Genomic DNA, 7,627 nt, shown 5'->3' on the forward strand with positions numbered 1-7,627 from the left:
CTCATCCCATTGAAAGATGCACTCTTTGTTCGCGTGCCTGCAATCTGAACTCTGTGCTTGGTGAAGTCTCCGGGCTGAGGCCTTGAGAAATTGGCAGTTCCACCCCCCAGCCTGTGGGATGGCAGCTCCTGGAAGCCACCAGCATGCAGGGAAGCAAGGAGTCCATGGCCAGCACCGACTTCCCAGTCCCGTGATGAGCCGACCTGGGAATGGTCCCTCTGCTCCAGCTGAGCCGCCCCATGAACAGACACCCATGCCAAGCCCTTCCTTAAAGAAGGTTTGTTGCCATTCTTTTTTTTTTTTTTTTTCCCAAGATTTATTGGGGCTGGCGCTGTGGTATAGCGGTTAAAGCCACCGCCTGCAGTGCTGGCATCCCATATGGGCGCTGGTTCGAGTCCCAGCTGCTCCACTTCCAATCCAGCCTGGGAAAGCAGAAGATGGCCCAAGTCCTTGGGGCCCTGCACCCATGTGGGAGACCCAGAAGAAGCTCCTGGCTCCTGGCCCCTGGCTCAGATCAGTGCAGCTCTGGCCATTCAAGTCATCTGGGGAGCCTCTGCTTCTCTGTAACTCTGGCTTTCAAATAAATAAATAAATAAATCTTTTTTTAAAAAAGTGAAAGAGTTATAGAAAGAGAGGGAGAGAGATCTTCCATCTGCTGGTTCACTCCCCAAATGGCAACCACAGCCAGGGCTGAGCCAGGCCAAAGCCAGGAGCCAGGAGCTTCTTCCGGGTCTCCCACATGGGTGCAGGAGCCCAAGCACTTGGGCCATCTTCTACTGCTTTCCCAGGCTGGATTGGAAGTGGAGCAGCTGGGACTCAAACTGACATCCATATGGGATGCCAGGGCTGCAGGCAGAGGCTTAACCTACTACGCCACAGCACCAACCCCAGAAGACATGATTCTCTACAGGAAACCCTAAAGACACCACCAGGGCCGGCGCTGCGGCTCAATAGGCTAATCACCTAGCGGTGCCGGCACACCGGGTTCTAGTCCCGGTCGGGGTGCTGGATTCTTTCCCGGTTGCCCCTCTTCCAGGCCAGCTCTCTGTTGTGGTCAGGGAGTGCAGTGGAGGATGGTCCAAGTGCTTGGGCCCTGCACCCCATGGGAAACCAGGATAAGTACCTGGCTCCTGCCTTCGGATTATTGCGGTGCGCCGGCCGCAGCGCGCCAGCCGTGGCGGCCATTAGAGGGTGAACCAACGGCAAAAGGAAGACCTTTCTCTCTGTCTCTCTCTCTCACTGTCCACTCTGCCTTTATAAAAAAAAAGACACCACCAGGAAACTGTTACAACTAATAAACAAATTTAGTAAAGCTGTAGGACAAAAAAAAATCAATGTACAAAAATCAGTAGTGTCTCTAGGTACCAAAAATGAACTATCTGTAAAAAAGATCAAGGATTAATTCCATTTATAATGGCTAGAAAAAATAAAAATAAATTTAATTAAAGAGGCAAAAGATCTCTACCCTAAAATCTATAAACATTGATGCAGGAAACTGGAGAGGACACAAACCCATTCACAGACTGGAGAAGCGGTTTTGTTAAAATGCCCACACCACCCATACCTGTCTACAGATTCAGCACAATCCCTATCAAAAACCCAATGACATTCTTTGCAGAAATAGAAAAAAAGCAATCCTAAAATTCATATGGAATCACGAAAGATCCCAAATAGCCAAAGCAATCTGGAAAAAAAAAAGGAATAAAGTTGGAGGCATGAGAATATCTAATTTCAGAACATACTATACAACTGTAGTAACCACACTGCATGGTACCGATTAAAACAGACACCTGAGCCAGAGACTAGAGAACCCAGAAATAAACCGGTATATTTACAGCCACTGATTTTCAGCAAAGGCAGAAAGAACATACATTGGAGGAAGGAAAGTCTCTTCAATAAGTGGTAATGGGAAAAATTGGATCTCCACATACAATTCAAAAGATTTAGGCTAACAACTCTATCTCTTGTACAAAAATGAACTCAAAATGAATCAAAAACCTGCATTATGAAACTACTAGAAGAAAACATAGGAGAAATGTTTCAGGACCTTGGTCTGGGATACACACACACACACATTTATTTAATTATTTATTTGATCAGACCCCAAAGCAAAAAGAGACAAATAGAATTTCACCAAACTAAAAAGCGACACAGGAGGGGCGGGCACCTGGCACAGTGGTTGACACTGCTGGGGACACCTGCGTCCCCTATCCTCATGCCTGGGTTCAAGCCCAGCTCTGCTTCTAACTTCCTGTTACTGTGCACCCTGTGAGGCAGCTGATGGCTCAAGTAATTGGGTCCCCGCGCCCCATGTGGGAGACGTGGACTGTGTTCCCAGCTCCCAGCTTTGGCCCAGCCTACCCCAGGGCTATTGTGGGCATTTGGAGAGTGGACCAGTGGAGGTAGCTCTGCCTCTCAAATAAGTGAAATAAATATAATTTTTAAGAATTTTCACAACAGAATCTACTGCACAGCAAAGGAAACAATCAACAGAGTGAAGAGACAAGAGTAAGAAAAAGTGGTTGCAACGTGTGCATCTGACAAAGGGTTAAGAACCACAATATACAAAAACTCAGTAGCAAAAAACCCCCGAGAATCCAATGAAAAGATGGGCAGTAGATCTAAACAAATGGCCCACAGATACCTGAAAAAAACTGTTCAATGTCGTTCATTATTAGGTAAAGGCACCTCAAATCCACAGCGATACTTGGCTGACTCCAGTTAGATTGGCTATCATCCAAAAGACAAACGGTAACAAATTCTGGCGAGGATGTGGAGAAAAGGGAACCCTGGCACACTGTTGTTGGGGACATAAATACATACAGTCATTGCGGAAAACCCTAAGAAGGCTCCCCAAAAGATTAAAGACAGAACCACCATGACTTAGCAATCCCGCTGCTGGCTATTTATCCAAAGGGAATGGATGGTGCAGCACTACCCACCATAGCCCGGAAATGGAAACAACTGCCGAATGGATAAAGGAATCGTGGTCCGCATACACGACGGAATAGTACTCAGCCGTCAAAAAGATGCAGTTCTGTCATTTGTGACATCATGGGTGAACCTGCAGGTCACTATGTTAAGTGAAATAAGCGTGTGGCATGGCGCCGCTCACGGGGACTCTGGGAAGGTTGAGCTCACAGAAGTTCAGGGCCTGGAGGAGTGGGGGAGGCTGGTGAGGGGGGAGGCTGAGCCGTGGGTGCAATGTCACAGATGGAGGGGAGGAGCCAGTTCAGTTCCCTGGTTCTGTTGGTCAGTGAGGAACTGCAGTCAACAGTATTCTCAGGACAGAGAAGTGATACATGATCATTACACACTCTGCGTACAAGAACAGCACCTCAGACCCCCTAAGGATGTACAGTTACTACGTGTCAATTAAAAAGTTTTTCAGGCAAGCGCCACAGCTCACTAGGCTAATCCTCCGCCTGCGGCGCCGGCACTCCGGGTTCTAGTCCTGGTCGGGGCGCCGGATTCTGTCCCGGTTGCCCCTCTTCCAGGCCAGCTCTCTGCTGTGGCCAGGGAGTGCAGTGGAGGATGGCCCAAGTGCTTGGGCCCTGCACCCCATGGGAGACCAGGAGAAGTACCTGGCTCCTGCCATCGGATCAGCGCGGTGCGCCGGCTGTAGTGTGCCAGCCGCGGCGGCCATTGGAGGGTGAACCAACGGCAAAGGAAGACCTTTCTCTGTCTCTCTCTCTGTCTAACTCTGCCTATCAAAAAAAAAAAAATTTTTTTTTTTTTCAAAAGAAGGGCCGGTGTTCTGGCACAGTGGGTTAAGTCACCTGTGCTGCTGGAAATGGGCACTGGTTCAAGTCCCAGCTGCTCCACTTCCAATCCAGCTCCCTGCTAATGCATCTGGGAAAGCAGCAGAAGATAGGCCAAGTGCTTGGGCCCCTGCACCCACATAGGAGACCAGGAAGAAGCTCCTGGCTCCTGCTGCCAGGCCATTGTGGCCATTTGGGGAGTGAACCAGCAGGTGGAACCTCTCTCTCTGTAACTCTGCCTTTCCAACAAATAGAAAAGAAAAAAAGGGTAAAAAGAAAGCTGGAGGTGCAGGCCCAGGCAGGCTGAGGTCCAGGGTGGACCTGGACCCAGAGCAGCCTCCTGGCCTCCGCTTTCCTCACTGAGGGTGCTGGCGCTCCGCCTGTCACATGCCTGACCCATTTCATCCCTCCCTGGCCTTGGGACAGCAGTCCTCGCATGCCTGTTCTGCAGTGGAGAAACTGAGGCATGGAGAACCCAGACAACAGACCTGGCCCTCAGGCTGGGCCCAGGCAGGCCCCATGCCCAGACCCCGGCAGAAGGTCTGAGGTGACCAGTGTCACTGGGGACAGAACCCCATGCCCCTGGCCTCAGTCTCCCCATCTGTAGCTGGAGCCCTCTAGGCAGCCTGCGTGGGCCTCAGCCAGCCTTCCAGGCACTGAGGGGCCACCAGGGGCTTGTATGTGGACGTCACCCCCCAGCAGGCCCAGGAACGCCTCCCCCAAAGGCGGGAGCCCAGCCCTGAGCCTGGAGACCCTGAGTTTCAGCAGGGGTGGTGTCACCCGCCTGGACCCCCAGACAGGGGTACGGGCTGTACTGGCCTGGGGACACCAGTAGGGGGTAGGGGCGGGAGCCCCTGCAGTGGGAAGGAGGGGCAGGGTTCTCATGGTGACGGTGACTCTCAGGCCCGCCCTGCTTGTTGGGCTGGGCCAGGCATAAAGAAGCTTAATGGGCTCATGAGCATTAAGGCCCCGGGCGTCCTTGACCCACCTGGACAGCATCTTACCTCCCGGCTTAGCTGCCAGGGACTACACAGAGACGCCACCTGGACCTCCAGCCTTGGAAGGGAGTGCCTCAGATCGTGATAATGAGGTGTAATCCGCAGGGCCCAGTGACCTTGGCTGTGCACCGCGAGGGCGGCCCGCACCTTTGCTGGCGAGGGGCAGACCAGCACAGCCCTGGGACTGCGTGCAGCCACGGACGCTCACAGAGCCTTGCTGACTGTTTTCTGATTAGAGAACAGACACTTGCCCATTGTAGCAACCTGAGAAAACAGGAACCGAGAGACGGGAAGAAAGAGCATCCAAGCCTGCCAGCCAAGTGGCTTGGAGAGAGACAGTGGGAACGGCCTCCTCGGGACTTGTCCCAGCTGTGCCCAGCTGTGTGCCCATTTCCTCACCTGCTTGGCCCAGAGCAGATGCTGTGTGAACGCGTCACCCCTCTACCTTGCTGCCTGCCCCTGAGTCATCACCTCCCTGCTTGAGGACAGGAGCTTGATGCCACCTGGATCGTCACCTGCTCGTGCAGGCACAGCGGGGAGCATAGCCCAGCGGGCAGCCCAGGCCACAGAAAGCATTTTACACTTCTTCATTTACTATCCAATTGGAAGGGAACACATCACGTCAAGAGCCCAACAGAGCTACCAGGCTTATGGTAGAGCCCAGCTCTCTCCCAGGCCACCAGGGCCCCTGGAGAGTGAGTCAGGTGAATCGGAGTTTGAAGAAGACTTCCCGGGGAAGAAAAGGCTTCAGCGGAGCCCAGAGCAAAGAGGAGACCCCCAGGTCAGATATTTACCTTCCCCTAGAAATTTCTGGCAGCGCCATGTGACACCCATTTTACAGAGTGGAACACTGAGTCCCAAGGCCCATTCAGACCTCCCCTGCCTCCCACTCCAGTGGGAGTGTCAGTCCATCTGTTTAACAGCCACTGCCAGTGCCCGATGTGCCCCCAGCTGCAAGCAGGGACAGAGGAGCTGCAGTTCCCGCCAGTTCTGAGCTCTCTGTGCCTGCCAGGGCTTCCTTCTCCCTGCTCCTCCCAGCCTCCTCTGCCTCCGCTGGGCCAGTCACAGGTCCTCCCCTCTCACCTGATCGTAGCCAAAGGCCGAGGAGTGACCACCTGTCCTCTCTGCTCCACCAACAGGCACAGGGTGGGCCTTGTGGACCGACAGCATCAGTGACTCTTCCAGGGCACAGCATCAGGGAGGGCTTCTAGAGGAGGAAGCTAAGGCCTGGAAGGTGAGACACCCAGCCAGGCGGAGCCCGGACGATGCTCCCAGGCTGGGCCTAACATGCAGAATCAGGGGGCCTGGGCAGATGGAAGAGCAGGTAGGTGGGAGTCAGATGCTGGGGAGGGGCCTGCTCTACCCGGTGTGGTGACTGCTGAGTGTCCCACATCTCTCAATGGCCCTGGGGGGGGGGGTGACAGTGTGAGGGCCCAACCCTGCTCGAGGGACAGGCAGGCCGGTCAGGGTGCTGAGGTTGCCTGGGCTGGCTGTTATCCCCAGTGGGCTACTGCCTTCCCCACTATGGGTCTCAGTTTCCCTCCCTGACCAGTGGTGCTGGGCTTCGCAGGAGCCATCCCTGGGGGCCCTAGGAAGGGTGGTGGGATGACCCAGGAGAGGGTTCAGATCGGCCACAGGCCATCCTCCAGAAACAACCCTGGGTCTCTCCCACGGCTCCCAAGGCACAACGAGGTATACAGTTTCCTGTGGAACATGACAGAAGTCCTCAGGCCACCGCTAGGTCCCCAGCACCACGTGCCTGACTGTGCAGAGCGGCAGCCCAAGCTGCAGGCTGCTGGGACACCTGCTCTGTCCCCCAGGCACCACCTGTTAGGGGCTGAGCAGGATCCTCGAATGCACTTGTTGAAGTCCTGAGCCTCAGTGCCTGTCGCTGTGACCTTATTTGGAGACAAGTTCTTCACCATCGTAATCAAGTTAAGATGAGACAGTCGGGTGGGCCCTGATCCAGTGGGACTGCCGTCCTCTTTATTTATTTATTTTTTTTAAGATTTATTTTTTATTTGAAAGATGGAGTTACAGAGAAAGGCAGAGACAAAGAGAGAGAGAGAGGTCTTCCATCCGCTGGTTCACTCCCCAAATGGCCACAATGGTCAGAGCTGGGCCAATCCAAAGCCAGGAGCCAGGAGCTTCTTCCAGGTCTCCCTTGTGGGTGCAGAGCCATCCACTGCTTTCCAAGGCACATTAGCAGGGAGCTGGATCAGAAGTTCAGCAGCTGGGACCTGAACCGGTGCCCATATGGGATGCCTGTGCTGCAGGCTGGGGCTTTAACCCACTGTGCCACAGTGCCGGCCCCAGGCCTGGCATCCTTACAAAAGAAACCTACACAGGAAGAACGCCCAGTGAAGGCAGAAGCTACACTGCCATGGGCCAGCCGCTGCTGGAAGCTGGAAGAGGCTGAGAAGGGCTCCCCGGAGCCTTTGAAGGGAGCGTGGCCCTGCTGACCGCTGATCTAACTCTGGCCTCCTGAACTGTGAGACAATGGTGTTCCAAGGTTCCCTGTGGTCCTTGTCATGAAGACCTAGGATACATGCCCACCGTGGCCACGTGGTCAGCGTTCTTCGACTCCTGGGAACTCGGGCCAGAGTGGTGGCGGGGGGGGGGGCACCACCTCCACCCAGCTCAAGCCAGCACCTGGCGGCCAGCCCCAACCACGCAGGGGAGGGTGAGGGTGTGGGTGCTAACCCAGAGGCAGGGGCCACACAGGCCCGGGTGGCGACTCCAGGCCGTTGGTGGGGAATTCTCAGGCCCTGGATTGGCCTGGAGTGGGCTGGGTCCCAGTGGGCCCTGTGGATGCTGCTGCACTTTCTGGCACGGTGGGGAGGACACACAGCCTTGGTGTCACGTCTC

The sequence above is a fragment of the Oryctolagus cuniculus genome, chromosome 1 (assembly GCF_964237555.1).
Source record: "Oryctolagus cuniculus chromosome 1, mOryCun1.1, whole genome shotgun sequence".
NCBI lineage: Eukaryota > Metazoa > Chordata > Mammalia > Lagomorpha > Leporidae > Oryctolagus > Oryctolagus cuniculus.